We start from the raw sequence: 17,366 nt of genomic DNA, 5'->3' as shown, positions 1-17,366 counted from the left end.
TCCAGGCAGGGTCGGGAATTTTAACCATAATTGGTTAATTTCATTGGCACTAGGACTGGGTGTATGTGTCGTCTTCATCATCATTTCATCCTCATCACGACGCGCAGGTCGTCTACGGGAGTCAAATCAAAAGACCTGCATATGGCGAGCCGAACTTGTCCTCGGACACTCCCGGCACTAAAAGCCATACGCCATTTCATTTTTTCATTATTATTATTATTATTATTATTATTATTATTATTATTGTTATTGTTATTATTATTATTATTATTATTATTATTATTATTATTATTATTATTATTATTATTATTATTATTATTATTACCCTTAACCCCTAACGTGATCATCCTCAGTAACAACAATACATCACTTTCGACTGATACCGTATTCCTGAAGTTGGATGATGGTGGTAGGGATTAATATTGTTTAAGAGGATGCGTACAATAATTGAGAACGTCGCAACATTTGACCTTTCGATAGACTAAAATCGCTTGCCTTCACCGCCAACGTCTGTTTCTCACCTTGAAATACTCTATTGATGTTCTTTCCCCTCAGATTTGTTTGTCCTTACGGTGGAAGGGATAGGTTGATCTAGCCGTTGACCTGCAGTTCCGGAGCCTCTTTCTTAACTTCCAAGGTTACGTCCGGGTAGGCGCTGTGTTGATTTGTACAGGCCGGTCAGTTGTGTGTTAGCGCGAACAGCGAACAGACCTCTCGAGTGAAAGGTAAGTGGCCTTCGGTGCTCAACTGACTCTGCATATCTGCTTAATGTAGCCTAATCCTTGGTATTGTATAACAATGAAAAGAATTGTATTACCTATGCTCGAGTTCGTGCTTCACTTTCTCCACTGGTGCACATTTTATTAAAGGGCAACATTTATTGGTAGTTGTAATGGTGATAGCGATTTTCAACCACTGAAAACATTAATCATAGGAGAGAAGGAAGCAACCAAGCCTCTAGTTTTATGTGACTGCTATACCGAGGCCATACCCACAGGACCTCCAGACTTTTCCTCTAATGACTTCGGACCCAAAATTATGTGTACTAAAAAAAATCAATATTGCTTTTGGCATCGTAATATTCTACCGAATGTTAAAATTGGTTTCTGTAAAACTGACATGGAAAATCCTAAATGTTGATGTAGGCCTACATCATTTTAACAGATTGAGTTTCGATATCAAAATATTACAATTATATGAAACAGTCACGACAAATCGCTACTACACAACCGGTAGCAGCAACCGCATACCACAGGGTTTTTAATTTTATAAAATAAAATTTCTTTTTGTTATTGGTTTTGCGTCGCACCGACAGGTCTTACGATGCGATGGGTTAGGACTGGGGAGGTATTAATTAAAGCACAGCCCCAAAATTTGCCTGGATTGAAAATGCAAAAGCCACGGAAAACAATCTTCAGGGCAGCTCGAACCCACTGTCTCCCGAATGCAAGCTCACAGCCATGTGACTCGCACCGTGCAGCCAATTCGCACGGTATGAAATAAGCAAAATATACACCCTTACTTCGACGAGCTGAGTGATGACCAGCCATATGTTCTAGGGCGTGTTTTCAGTCCAATGTTATAGGGTCTGGATGGCTGCACAAGTGTAAACGTTTGGTCTGTCTAATGTGCAGAATAGTGTACAAGACGTCTTGAGATGTCCAAAACGATGCCTACAACCAAGTATAAGTTTCAGAATTGCCGGGCTGAGTAGCTCAGACGGTTGAGGTGCTGGCCTTCTGAACCCAACTTGGCAGGCTAGATCCTGGCTCGCTCCGGTAGTATTTGAAGGTGCTCAAATACGTCAGCCTCGTATCGGTAGATTTACTGGCGCGTAAAAGAACTCCTGCGAGACTAAATTCCGACACCCCGGCGTCTCCGAAAACCGTAAGAGTAATTAGTGGGACGTAAAGCAAATAACAGTATTAATTTTCTGAATCGATTTGCATAGTTACGCACAGTGGATCTGAACGAGTTAAGAAATTCAGCATGCACTGCCCGGTATTCGAGCTGCGTCACCTGAGTGATAAACTGGCGAAATGTTGTTCAGTGATCACGGCCTCGAAGATTGAAAAAAGCTCTAGTTTTAAAAGTAAATGTACTTTCTTCTTCATTTTCTATTTTGTTTACAATTTGTTTTACTTCGCACCGACAAAGATAGGTCTTACGCGACGATGGAATAGGAAAGGCCTAGTAGTGGGAAGGAGGTGGCCGTGGCCTTAATTAAGGTACAGCCCCAGCATTTGCCTGGTGTGAAAATGGGAAACCACGCAAAACGATCTTCAGGGCTGCCGACAGTGGGGTTCGAACACACTATCTCCCAGATGCAATCTCACAGTTGCGCGCTCCTAACCGCACGACCAACTCTCCCGGTCTTCTTCTTCTTCTTCTTCTTCTTCTTCTTCTTCTTATTATTATTATTATTATTATTATTCCTTGGCTTTTCCCTAATTATTTGGAGTCGGCACTAACGTCGATCAAGCCCTGTTTTTCATCCGGATGATCTTCTATGTGGAGGAAGGTATTTACTATAACATGTTCCCTAGGTGTTGGTAGAGAGTCCGCTTTATGTACTGTAAATGAAGATGTGTATTAAAACAATCTTAAATGTCCTTCCCTTAGCTAAAGGAATTTATCCATCCTCCAGGCAGCTAAAAAATCTAACCCATGGCCCTATGAACCTAAGACCACTACTGTGAGTGACCATTCAGCCAAGGTGTCAGGCAAGTGTACTTGCTATAATGAGGAGAAAATACCAAGCTTGTCGTTTTACGTGACAGTTGATATCGTGGGTATATCCACGGAACGTCCAGTTTTACACTGAATCCGAGCCAAGGGAACGTGACTTTTCATTTGAGGAACCTCACATGTATCGGCCGGGATTCGAGCCGAGACCACCCTAGTGAGAAAGCAGTGACGATGTCACTTGGCTATCGCGATCCTCGCCATGAAAAATGGGAAAATATTTTCCTAAGTGGGAAAAGTATGATAGGCCTACTATTTTGAACAGAAAAGTAATGATCAAACGGAGTCATATAGGAATGGTGAGAGATAGAAGACGATCACAAGTAAGTGGTGGTGGTGGTGATTATTGTTTTAAAAGGAAGTAAACTAGGAAACCGTCCTGTATTAACAGTAATCAGAGAGAAAATGAGAAAGGGGTCCGACACTTCTAAAAATGAAGGTGACAGCCAAAACAAAAGGCAAGAGCCACGAAGGGCGTGAAAATGAAAGACTCTCTAGGCCACGAATACACTAATACCGCCGGGGACGGAAAAGAACAAGTGAGGTAGATAGGACAGTGAGGAGACTGGCACAAGTAAGTAGAAACAATGCCAGGACTCAGATAAGGGCCCCATGGTCGCTAACCCACTCTCCAAAGTTAAGAGCCCCTGGCGCCCCTATTAGTCGCCTCTTACGACAGCCAGAGGATACCATGGATAACATTCTGGAACCCTCGTCCACAGGGGTAGGTCACAAATAACCTACAGCTCTGCCAGTTAGCTGAGACCCTCTGGTCACCCCAGAAACTGATAGCACCAGATGGGAGAATGTGCTCGTAGCGTATGATGTATTAATTCAAAGTCTGGAGAGAGTATGCTACTGTATTTCACTTTCTATGTCCTTTCAAGGTCTGGAACTCCTTAACGGAAGGCGCAAACATGCAACTTGCTGGGCAGGTGACAGTGGACTCGCATACCTTCTCAGTTGATCTTCTTCTTCTACTGCTTCTTCTTCTTCTTCTTCTTCTTCTACTTCTTCCAGGCTTTTCCCGGATTTTTCGGGTGTCACTAAATGTGGATTTGTCCTAGTTTTGCGGCAGGATACCCTTCCTGACCTCAACCCTATGTGAAGGAATGTATTCACTATTCCGTGTGTCTATGACGGTTGTTAGTGTAGTCTATTGTAGCCTACATAGAAGAATTGTATTAAGACGAGCCCTCAGTCCCCGAGCTTGAGGAATTAAGCATACGCATTTATAAGTCCGGCCTGGCTGGGAATCGAATCGGGTGCCCTCTGAACCGAGGGCCAGTACGCTAACCATTCAGCTGAACACCTGCTCAACATTCGAGAAGAACAATTATTCTTCCTTCCTGGTGTTTGTTAATGGAAGGTAAGTTATCGGAATTACCGCTGTCTTAAGAAAGTGAGAGTTTGTTGTGCTTGCGATTTAAGATCCAAGAACACCACTTGTTTGTGTAAAATCTGACTGATAACGTGTATTAGTGTGCTCGTCAGTGATTATGTGGGCCAAAGATTGGTGGCGATACCTCAGAGGCTGAATGAAGTTAGCGTCCCAAAATTTACATACTGTCAGTTTGGAAGAAAAATCATTAGAGAAAGCAACATGATTTGTTCTGGGTGATTTCCGACAAACTAGTAGTGTTACGAAAATATTACAATCTCTAGAAAGACTTGGCAGTAAGGAGACGAGCAGCTTGACTTAGGAACAGAGTTTTTAAAAGAAGGAAAGAATCATTTATGAAGATAAAGTTAGGATTCTTTTTGCAAGTTGCTTTACGTCGCACCGCCACAGATAGGTATGATGGCGATGATGGAAGAGGAAGGGGCTAGGAGGGGGAAGGAAGTGGCCGTGACCCCAATTAAGGTACAGCCCTAGCATTTTCCTGGTGTGAAAATGGGAAACCACGGAAAACCATCTTCAGGGCTGCCGAAAGTGGGTTTTGAACGTACTATCTCCGGAATACTGGACACTGGCCGCACTTAAGCGACTGCAAATATAGAGCTACGTAAAGTTATGATTCAAGAGGGTAAAGTGGGACAAATATTCGGTTACAGGAGGAGGAATTAGAAAATGGAACAATTTACCAAGGGAGATGTACGATAACTTTCTAACATTTTGAAATTACACTGACTGACAGAGCAAATGCAACACCAAGAAGGAGTGGTCACAACTTTATGCCAATTGCAGGGTAGACTGACGTCACTGAGGTATGCTCATGATGTGAAATGCGCCGCTGTGCTGCGCACGTAGCGAACGATACATGGGACACGGCGTTGGCGAATGGCCCACTTCGTACCGTGATTTCTCAGCCGACAGTCATTGTAGAACGTGTTGTCGTGTGCCACAGGACACGTGTATAGCTAAGAATGCCAGGCCGCCGTCAACGGAGGCATTTCCAGCAGACAGACGACTTTACGAGGAGTATGGTCAAATCCGGCAGTAACTGTGGAGCGTCCTACTGCTAGACAACGCGGCATCATGGTTTGGGGCGCTATTGCGTATGATTCCACGTCACCTCTAGTGCGTATTCAAGGCACGTTAAATGCCCACCGCTACGTGCAGCATGTGCTGCGGCCGGTGGCACTCCCGTACTTTCAGGGGCTGCCCAATGCTCTGTTTCAGCAGGATAATGCCCGCCCACACACTGCTCGCATCTCACAACAGGCTCTACGAGGTGTACAGATGCTTCTGTGGCCAGCGTACTCTCCGGATCTCTCACCAATCGAATACGTGTGAACGCCGTTTGCAAACTCTGCCCCAGCCTCGTACGGACGACCAACTGTGGCAAATGGTTGACAGAGAATGGAGAACCATCCCTCAGGACACCATCCGCACTCTTATTGACTCTGTACCTCGACGTGTTTCTGCGTGCATCGCCGCTCGCGGTGGTCCTACATCCTACTGAGTCGATGCCGTGCGCATTGTGTAACCTGCATATCGGTTTGAAATAAACATCAATTATTCGTCCGTGCCGTCTCTGTTTTTTCCCCAACTTTCATCCCTTTCGAACCACTCCTTCTGGGTGTTGCATTTGCTTTGTCAGTCAGTGTATTTAAGAAAAGACTGTGGACAGTTGATAAGAAATCTGTCGCTTAAGCGAGTCCTAAATGCAGATCAGTGGTATGAAATGAAATCAGTTCTCGAATTTGCCTGGAATCGAATTCTTAAACTTTGACTCTCTGATTATATCACTGTACAAGTGCTGGGAACAGGCTCCATTAGGACCCAGACTCAAGGAAAGGGAAAAGTTCCTTCAAATATTGTTGTTATTGTTGGTGATAGGAATTTCACTTTCGTTCAATAGCCTCGTGTATGGTAGAAACTGCGTGCCACACTGTGTTATTTTCAGTGATGGGAGCACAAGAAAAAAGTAATTGGGCTCGATTACAGTTACCTGAGAAATATTTTACTCAGTTATGATTACAAATTTTTTAATATATTTTTAAAGTTGTATGTATGTTGGGTATTCAGCCCGAAGGCTGGTTTGATCCTCTGCAGCTTCGCCAACAGCTGCCATAAATAGCCTAGGCATCACTGAAGAGACGTACTAGGGAAATGAGGAGTGAGGTAGTTTCCCGTTGCTTTCATCACCGAGCCAGCCGTTGCTATTACATGTCAGTCTGCCAAGCCCACTGAAATGCATGCACCAACTGACCCTATGAGCGATATTTTCACGCCATTCATAACAGGGACTGGCTGCATAAAAGATGGTATTACTAGCATCACTCATACCTCAGTCGCTTTCACATTGTCAAAGTCAAGGATGAGACTGAGACAGATCAATGAAAGTAACAAATTTGATATAGCCCATACCAGAAGACATAGTACACTGTAAACACTATATCTCGCCAGCAAAGTCATTTTTTTAAAAATTAATTAATGCTGTTTGGTCGGGGAGTCTATCTATAAAATCCTTTGCCCCTACTTGCTCCATATGATATGAACCTGCGTGTAATTGGAATTGCGGTAGTGTAGAGTGTTGAATGTGAGGAAAAGGAACGTTTAGGACGACACAAACACCCAATCCCCAGGTCAGGGATATTAATTATTTACATTTAAAAACCCCTGGACGCCGTTCCAGTCCTCGTACCACGTTTCAAATTTCCTGGCAGATTCGGGACACGAACCCGGGCTTCCGGGGGTGGCAGCTAATCACGCTAACCACTACACCACAGAAACATTCAGTAGTGAAAACATTTCTTCACACTGGGTTGTCAGGAGGAAAGACATTCTGTCATATAATTGGCGACGATGAAATAGGAAAGGATTAAGAGTTGGAAGGAAGCGGCCATGGCCTTAATTCAGGTACCGGTACAGCTCCAGCATTTGCTTGGTGAGAAAATGGGAAATCCATGGAAAACCATCTTCAAAGCTGCCGACAGTGATGTTAGAATCCACTATCCCCCGAATGCAAGCTCACAGCTGCGCGCCCCTAACCGCACGGCCAACTTACTCGGTAGTAGGATTAAGCCTACTCCTTATGTAGTAGTGGTGGTGATTATTGCTTTAAAAGGAAGTACAACTGGGCAGCCATCCTCTATTAACACTAATAAGAGAGAAAAATGGAAGGAATCCGACACTTCGAAAATGAAGATATCGACCAAAGAACGACAAGTGCGAATAAGGACGTGAAAATGAAAGACTCCCTAGGCCACGAATGCTCCAATACCGTCGGGGTCTGAAAAGAAAGAGTTGACCACGGGAGGTCGGATTAGATAGTGAAGAGCCTGGCACAAGTAAGTGGAAGCAATGCCAGCACTCAGCTAAGGGCCCCGTGGTCGCCAGCACACTTTGCCATGTTAGGAGTACCTGGGATTCCTTTAGGTTGCCTCTTAAGACTGGCAGGGAACACTGTGGATGTTATTGTAGCGCCACCACCTACAGGGGGTTCTATATGTAGTACCGGCTCGAAGTAATTAGGAAATGGGTAAGAAGATATATACATATATAAATAGTATTAACTCGCAAGCCCCGTGGTGTAGGGGTAGCGTGCCTGTCTCTTACCCGGAGGCCCCGGGTTCGATTCCCTGCCAGGTCAGGGATTTTTACCTGGCCCTGAGGGCTGGTTCGAGGTCCACTCAACCTACATGATTAGAATTGAGGAGCTATCTGACGGTGCGATAGCGGCCCCGGTTTCGAAAGCCAAGAATAACGGCCGAGAGGATTCGTCGTGCTGACCACACGACACCTCGCAATCTGCAGGCCTTCGGGCTGAGCAGCGGTCGCTTGGTAGGCCAAGGCCCTTCAAGGGCTGTAGTGCCATGGGGTTTGGGTTTTAAGTAGCCATGACCGGGAGATCACACGGGTTGGTAACAGTGGTTGTGGAAGAAAGGGTCATTTTCTTTTAATCTAATAATAATAATAATTAATAATAATAATAATAATAATAATAATAATAATAATAATAATAATAATTCTTTTACGGTTTTAGGCGACGCCTAGGTGGCGGAATTTTGTCCCGCAGGAGTTCTATTTACATGACAGTAAATCTATCGACATGAGTTTGACGTATTTAAGCACCTTCAAATACCACCACACTGAGTCGAACTCAAACCCGCCAACTTGTGTTCAGAAGGTCAGCACTCAACCACCTGAGCTATTCCTATTAATATTGGTGTGTATGTTGTTGAAGGAGAACATCAGTTTCCCGCTAGTTGCCACATCCCGTGATTTGCAAATTTGGTAAGTTTTCGCGCGGTCTGCCGGACTGGACGTGGGTATCCGAGCGTTGCGTTAGGGCTCCACAGTCTGAAGCTCGTATGAAGCGAACGCCGCTGATGAAAATTTCGAAAGAGTAATTAGGGAATGGTCGAGAATGCAGTGATGAGCTATACGTAGTAGGGATTAAGAATGTGAACTTAATTTGTTGAAAATAATATTCAACCTTGAGTCAGGACCTTGCCAGTTGCTTTACGTCGCGCCGACACAGATAGGTCTTATAGCGACGATGGGACAGGGAAGGGCTGGGAGTGGGAAGGAAGCGGCCGTGGCCTTAATTAAGGTACAGCCCCAGCATTTGCCTGGTGTGAAAATGGGAAACCACGGAAAACCATTTTCAGGGCTGCCGACAGTGGGGTTCGAACCTACTATCTCCCGAATACTGGATACTAGCCGCACTTAAGCGACTGCAGCTATCGAGCTCGGTCAGGATCTTGGATTACAGCAGTATCATATTGATTTGTTTACAATTTTTTTCCTTATTTTTCATGTTAGAATATCAAGTTGTGTCCTTATCTTGCTATGCGAATGAATAATAACAAATCATCCCCAATCTTTTTCCGAATTATTTGAATATACTTTGTGTGCAGATTTTCAAAGAAATCACCTCTTCCGTTAACTAAGTACTTAATATGACATGTGCATGTGATGTTTCCTGTTCACGTGTGTGTTACTTCAGTATAGGCCAATGCATGAGACAGGGTGTATATTTAGTTTCGGACCCGTCTAATAATTCAATTGGTCGTAGTATGCCAACGTATATAGAGTTCTATCGGACCGCACCCGGGTACGTACAGTATGTTCTCGAAATATGATGGGGGTAACTGAGGGGATGGTTACGTGTTTGTATTTCCTATTAACACAATAATCGGTTCGAACCCCACTGTCGGCAGCCCTGAAAATGGTTTTCCGTGGTTTCTCATTTTCACACCAGGCAAATGCTGGGGCTGTACCTTAATTAAGGCCACGGTCGCTTCCTTCCCACTCCTAGCCCTTCCCTGTCCCATCGTCGCCATAAGACCTATCTGTGTCGGTGCGACGTAAAGCAAGTAGCAAAAAAAACCACAATAATCGTCATCATCATTATCCTTAGTACCACCTCATAATGATAGGTAGCTTCTATAAATAAATAAATAAATAAATAAATAAATAAATAAATAAATAAATAAATAAATAAATAAATAAATAAATAAATACACGTAGTTCTTACTGGAAGCAATTGCAGCTACGTCTCTTATTTGTGTGTGAAATGCATGAGGAAGTGCCCTTGTGTTCAAGCTTACCAGGAAAAATAATAAATACGATGCGTAACTTGTGGCTTTCCTTTCTGAATTAATGTAAAATAAGGCGAAGTGAAATTCTTTCTTTCTTTCTTTCTTTCTTTCTTTCTTTCTTTCTTTCTTTCTTTCTTAATCTGTTTACCTTCCAGGGTTGGTTTTTCTCTCGGAATCAGCGAGGGATCCCACCTCTACCGACTCAAGGGCAGTGTCCTGGAGCGTGAGACATTGGGTCGGGGGATACAACTGGGGAGAATGTCCAGTAAGTCGCCCAGGCGGCCTCACCTGCTATGTTGAACAGAGGCCTTGTGGGGGGATGAGAAGGCTGGAAAGGATAGAGAAGGAAGAGGGAAGGAAGCCTCCGTGGCCTTAAGTTAGGTACCATCCCAGCACTTGCCTGGAAGAGAAGTGGGAAACCACGGAAAACCACTTCCAGGATGGCCGAGGTGGGAATCGAACCCACCTCTACACATTTAACCACCCGAGGCTGAGCGGACCCCGTTCCAGCCCTCGCACCACTTTAGAAATTTCGTGACAGAGCCGGAAATCGAATCCGGACCTCCAGGAGTGGCAGCTAATTACACTAACCACTACACCACAGAAGCGGACGAAGTGAAATTTAATTCGGTAATTGCTATTGTCACCGGCTTTGGTCGTGAGGGAAACCGATGAGGTAACATTCAGTTTCAACGTCCTAGCCTAATAAAAGGAAATCTTCACTGAGTGTTACGCTAAATATGGCTGAAGAATCTGCATACGTTCGTCCAGCACATTGCTGCTTGAGTGTTGAGAAGGATTTTCACGGAATATGACGTTAGTTTGGTCTTAACAGTGTTATTTGACGTCCATCTCCATTGGCTAAATGGTTAACGTTCTGGACTTTGTTCCGAGAGATATCAGGTTCGATTCCCAACCATGTCGGGGATTATAACCTTAAATAGTTTATTTCTCTAGTTTGGGAACTAGGGAAGTGTGTGCCGTATTCAGCATTAGAATTCATCACAAGTAGGACCCCATCTTCTCAGGCACACTGGTCATCTGTAGGCGTCAATTCGAAATCCTTGAATCAAGCCTCTCCAAAGGCCATATGCCATTATTATTTGACTAATGCAAGGAAAAAGGGATTGCTACTGGTAATAGCCATAGAAAAATACAATTTGAGCAACGTACGTTAAAGATGTCCGCCTCTGTGGTGTAGTGGTTAGCGTGATTAGCTGCCACCCCCGGAGGTCCGGGTTCGATTCCCGGCTCTGCCACGAAATTTGAAAAGTGGTACGAGGGCTGGAACGGGGTCCACTCAGCCTCGGGAGGTCAACTGAGTAGAGATGGGTTCGATTCCCACCTCAGCCATCCTGGAAGTGGTTTTCCGTGGTTTCCCACTTCTCCTCCAGGCGAATGCCGGGATGGTACCTAACTTAAGGCCACGGCCGCTTCCTTCCCTCTTCCTTGCCTATCCCTTCCACTCTTCCCATCCCTTCACAAGGCCCCTGTTCAGCATAGCAGGTGAGGCCGCCTGGGCGAGGTACTGGTCATACTCCCCAGTTGTATCCCTCGACCAAGAGTCTGAAGCTCCAGGACACTGCCCATGAGGCGGTAGAGGTGGGATCCCTCGCTAAGTCCGAGGGAAAAACCGAACCTGGAGGGTAAACAGATGATGATGATGATGATGACGTTAAAGATGACGACTCCAGAGGAACCCCGTGTATCTTCAGATAATCCACTTTTCCTTCTGTCTTTGAAGTAAATGCCCGTGGATTCTTCCGCGGGAGAAAAACACACGTACATAGCTGTGAGATTTAAGATAACGACGTTGTAGATGAGGGACACAGTCCATGAGTTTTAATTTAATTTAATGTTACTGGCTTTATGTCACGATCACTATTTTTATTATGCCGGACTGATAAGCTTGGACGGTAAAGTGTTGGGCCTTCTGACCCCAACTTGGCAGGTTCGATCCTGGTTCAGTCCGGTAGTGTTTGAAGGTACTCAAATACGTCAGCTTCGCGTCGGTTGAGTTATAATAAACCCCTTGTGGGTGTCGGACGCAGACGAAGAATTCACCCACGGTATCCCCTGCCTGTCGTAAGAGGCGACTAAAAGGAGCGACCAATGGATGATCAAATTAGAACCATGAAATTACTTGTGATTAGTACCACCACGCGGGGAACACCATGGGTCGCTTTTACTTGCGCGTAGTACCACTATGTTTGGTAACAAATCCGTTTGTGATTAGTAGCAAACGAGAGCGCGGCTGCTTTTATAGTAGCTGTAATTAGTAGCGCCATATGAGCGACACCATGGGATGAGGGAACCCATGGTTTCAGCTTGCCTATGATTAGTACCCACTATATGAGGAACACCACGGGATAGTACGAGTCCCTGTGGTTAGTACCCTTATGTGATGAACACCATAGGTTTGCGTTGCCTGTAAATGGCGCCGCAATATGCGACATATCGAGGGTCTGTAATACGTGTGCGAATTTCATTACCTGTGAGTAGTACCATAATGTGTGGAATACCGCGAGTCTACGCTACTCTTGATTAGTACCGCAACATGACAAATACACTGACTGACAGAGCAAATGCAACACCAAGAAGGAGTGGTTCGAAAGGGATGAAAGTTGGGGAAAAAACAGAGACGGCACGGACGAATAATTGATGTTTATTTCAAACCGATATGCAGGTTACACAATGCGCACGACATCGACTCAGTAGGATGTAGGACCACCGCGAGCGGCGATACACGCAGAAACACGTCGAGGTACAGAGTCAATAAGAGTGCGGATGGTGTCCTGAGGGATGGTTCTCCATTCTCTGTCAACCATTTGCCACAGTTGGTCGTCCGTACGAGGCTGGGGCAGAGTTTGCAAACGGCGTTCACACGTATTCGATTGGTGAGAGATCCGGAGAGTACGCTGGCCACGGAAGCATCTGTACACCTCGTAGAGCCTGTTGTGAGATGCGAGCAGTGTGTGGGCGGGCATTATCCTGCTGAAACAGAGCATTGGGCAGCCCCTGAAGGTACGGGAGTGCCACCGGCCGCAGCACATGCTGCACGTAGCGGTGGGCATTTAACGTGCCTTGAATACGCACTAGAGGTGACGTGGAATCATACGCAATAGCGCCCCAAACCATGATGCCGCGTTGTCTAGCGGTAGGGCGTTCCACAGTTACTGCCGGATTTGACCTTTCTTCACGCCGACGCCACACTCGTCTGCGGTGACTATCACTGACAGAACAGAAGCGTGACTCATCGGAGAACACGACGTTCCGCCATTCCCTCATCCAAGTCGCTCTAGCCCGGCACCATGCCAGGCGTGCACGTCTATGCTGTGGAGACAATGGTAGTCTTCTGAGCGGACGCCGGGAGTGCAGGCCTCCTTCAACCAATCGACGGGAAATTGTTTTGGTCGATATTGGAACAGCCAGGGTGTCTTGCACATGCTGAAGAATGGCGGTTGACGTGGCGTGCGGGGCTGCCACCGCTTGGCGGCGGATGCGCCGATCCTCGCGTGCTGACGTCACTCGGGCTGCGCCTGGACCCCTCGCACGTGCCACATGTCCCTGCGCCAACCATCTTCGCCACAGGTGCTGCACCGTGAAGCGACCAACCTGCCCTTCTCAGCCCGATCACCATACCCCTCGTAAAGTCGTCTGTCTGCTGGAAATGCCTCCGTTGACGGCGGCCTGGCATTCTTAGCTATACACGTGTCCTGTGGCACACGACAACACGTTCTACAATGACTGTCGGCTGAGAAATCACGGTACGAAGTGGACCATTCGCCAACGCCGTGTCCCATTTATCGTTCGCTACGTGCGCAGCACAGCGGCGCATTTCACATCATGAGCATACCTCAGTGACGTCAGTCTACCCTGCAATTGGCATAAAGTTCTGACCACTCCTTCTTGGTGTTGCATTTGCTCTGTCAGTCAGTGTACCATGGTTCTACTTTCCTACCGTCGGGCTGAGTGGCTCAGACGGTTGAGGCGCTGGCCTTCTGACCCCAACTGGCAGGTTCGATTCTGACTCAGTCCGGAGGTATTTGAAGGTGCTCAAATACGTCAGCCTCGTGTCCATCCATCCGTCCGTCCGTCCGTCCATCGTTCTCACGTTTTAAATTGTGATCAGTTAGGTTTTTGGGCTTTTAATTTGTCATTTCATCTCGTATCATTTCGTGCCACTAGGGGCCGATGACCTAGATGATAATAATAATAATAATAATAATAATAATAATAATATTAATATTAATAATAATAATAATCCTAACGGGTACCAATATTTCAAGTCGACCTATTTCTTTCGCCAAATCATCTTCTTGCAACTTTTTTGCGTGTTTTACGCTAGAAATCCAGTTTTCTCCAGTTACGCTATTAATTTCATTGCTAACAAACTTTTTATCGTCTGAAATCTGAAAGTAGTGTTTTTCCTAGTGACTTGAGCATTTGAGAGTGCCGTTTTTCCTATAAGTTAATCAGTTACTGTAAGAAATACCAGTGATGCCATCACGTAACTTCTGTTCTTGCGAACACGTGTGGTTTAGAGAGTGTTCAGGAAATGCATACGAAGTAATTGCAACTGTTCGACCGGAACATTCCTTTTGTTAGCATAATCCTAATAGTAAAGGTGGACAGTAATAAAATATATAGAGTACAGTACATCAAGCGAGTTCGCTGCGGGATTAAGGTCGTTCGGGTGATGGTAGGTTCGAACCCCATCATTGGAAATCGTGATGGTGGTTTTCGGGGTTTTCCATTTTTACACAAGGCAAATGCTGGGATTTCGCAGCTGAGTGATCAACGTCTTGGCCTTGGGTTGATTAAATGGCTAATTTCCTTGACTCGAGGAATGGATGTTTGTGTGGTCTCCAGAATTCCTGCAATGTATTCAGCATGCACTGCACTTTCCTGCATCATACCAACTTGCAGTTTCTCAAACACTGCAGACGCCACGCATTCTCGTCGGAGGATCTGCCTTACAAATGCTGCACTAGGCTAGCAATAGTCACAAGATATTATTAACTAGCAAATGTACCCGTGCTTCGCTACGGTATTCTACATTGTATACGGATATCGACGTAAATACTGTGCGTGCAGCAAATGAGATTGTTTTAAAATTGCATGTCTCTTAGCCTTATCCGAGAAATAGCAATTGGAGGTCCACATACGTTGTTTCCAATGTAAAGTGAGGGTTGCGGAGTTGTGATGATAACGCCAGGCTCACTTGCCTACTGCCATTCACAATCGAGTTGGCACGTTTACATTATAATTGCAGGCCCCAATGCCTACTGCGCGGTCACAATCGATTTGGGGAGTTTTAGTTACAATGGCAGATCCATTTCCTACTTTCAGACAGGTTACAGTTGAGGAGTTTTTATTATAATACCAGGCAACTTCCCTACCACCAGTCAAAATTGAGTTGTGCAGTTATCATTATAATGACAGTCCCTTTTTACTGCTGCTAGCCAGCTTACTGCCAGTCACACAGAATTAGTGAGTTTCCATGAAAATAGCAGGCCACTATGCCTAATGCTAGTCAAATTTTAGATTGGAACATTTGTTTATAATGGCGAGCACCCTGGCCTAGAGCCAAACACAATAGAGTAGGGGACTTTCGAACAAAACTGCATGATCCCTTGCCTTCTGCATGACAAATCGAAAAGTGAATTATTCATTAAAATGGTAGGCCCTCCTTACTAATGCCAGTTACACAGGAGTTGGAGGAGGACCCCATTCCTACTGCCAGCAGTCAAAGTCGGTGTAGGGAGTACTGATTACAATAGCAGACACATCCTTTCTCGATCGCTACAAATCGACATCAATGAATATATACAGATGGGCATACGAAAGTATATGAATGTTTACAATATTGCAGACCTTCATTTACAAATTAACTGCTGCTAAACGGTACGCCATATCGACAAAGGATTGTACCGTAAGGCGCAGTATTTAGCGATCTAAATGGCTGGTCCTATGACATTTTCTCGCATCTAATCTATTCATGGGTCAGATTGAATCAGAAAAGTTGAATAGGTTGAAATTTGTGTAAGATTATCTTACATTGCATTACTTTTCGGATAATTATGTGACATAGCATTTGGCTCACATATGGGTACTGGGTGGGCCAATGTTCGTGTAGAGTTTGATCATACTATCTTTCCTGTAAGTGATTGAAATGATGCACATGAGAAGAAAAGGTTTAGAAATTAATTTCCATTAAGGCAGGTAGATTTGCATTAAGTTTGGTTGTGTGTATTTTGAGGGAGTGCAAAATCACGGTTTCGGTTTCGTATAAACCCCCAATTAGTTCAGGGATTTAGAAACAATATTTGCCCTAAAACCTTCCCAAAGGATAGGTGGATTCTAAATATGAAGTTTGGTGGAAATATATCCAGTAGTTTTCAAGTTAGAGAAAGACAAACAGACCAAACAAACAAACAAACAAACAAACAAACAAACAAAGAAACAAACAAACTAACTAACTAACTAACTAACTAACTAACTAACCAACTAACAGACACCAAGGAAACCTACCCTTGGACAGATGGATGCTATATATAAAATTTGGTTCAAATATCTTGTTAGTTTTCAAATTTGTAAGAAGTACGCTTTACACGCACCCGCTCTTGCGTTAAGTCCGCTGGGATTTGTACCGAAAAACGGTCCGTTAATGATATCTCCCTTACTAAATCCTGTTATCGAAATGATGCACATGAGAAAAAAGGTTTAGAAATTAATTTTCATTAAGGCAGGTTGATTTCCATTAAGTTCGGTTGTGTACACTTTGAGGGAGTGCAAAATCACGGTTTCGGTTTCATAAAAATCCCCACTCAGTTCAGGGATTTAGAAACGATATTTGCGCTAAAACCTACCCAAGGAGAGGTGGATTCTAAATGTGAAGTTTGGTGGAAATATATCCAGTAGGTTTCAAGTTATAGGACAGACAAACAGACAAACAGACAAACAAACATACAAACAGACACCAAAGCTAAAAATGATGCAGATGGTCATTATTACACCTGAAACGGATAACAGTACGGAAATTTCGCCAAAATAATCAATGTACAGACACACGGTCGTTACGATTTTATTTATATAGATGACAGATAAGCATGAGCACGTTGAAAAGTGCAGACTTCCACTTCGAGATTCATATCTCCTAAACGGTTTATGATATTAAGAAACGATTTGCGCCATCAGACGCCTCATTTATCGCTCTACATGTTTGTTTCTAAACCATTTCCCCATATCTCCCATATTAAGGGGGTAAATTGAGTTCAAAGTTTGAATAGGGTGAAATTTGGGTGCATTTTTAACATTTTACATTACATTTTGCCTACTTATGTATAAGCTAGAATCATGAAATTTGGTACACATATGTCCCTTAATCGTGCCAATGTGCGCACACAACGTGATGATCCTATCATTCTTATAAGTGTGTCAAACAATAAACTATACTTGTAAAAATCACCAAATTTACGAACAATTCAGAAATACGGCCAAATTTAACGTATAAGGGAGAGAGATACGACAAAATGTCACAGGACCAAAGTTGTAGATCACTCCGAATTGAAGGGACATTGTGCCATCCGTTTTGTGATACGACTTACCGTTTAGCCAAAAAATAG

At 44.4% G+C, this 17,366-nt stretch overlaps 1 protein-coding gene across 1 annotated transcript in view; it reads left to right on the top strand.

Moving 5' to 3' along the window:
- Positions 1-594: 594 nt before the first annotated feature.
- Positions 595-17,366, top strand: part of LOC136858191 (fatty acyl-CoA reductase wat) — a 224,001-nt gene continuing 207,229 nt past the window's right edge. The window contains exon 1 of the mRNA XM_067137555.2: positions 595-725. The gene's annotated coding sequence lies outside the window, so the exon portion shown is untranslated. The remainder of the gene's footprint in view (positions 726-17,366) is intronic.

Source organism: Anabrus simplex, chromosome 1 (assembly GCF_040414725.1).
Source record: "Anabrus simplex isolate iqAnaSimp1 chromosome 1, ASM4041472v1, whole genome shotgun sequence".
NCBI classification, from domain to species: Eukaryota; Metazoa; Arthropoda; class Insecta; order Orthoptera; family Tettigoniidae; genus Anabrus; species Anabrus simplex.
Note: the sequence above shows the minus strand (reverse complement) of the source record. Positions and strands in the feature narration are given on the sequence as shown.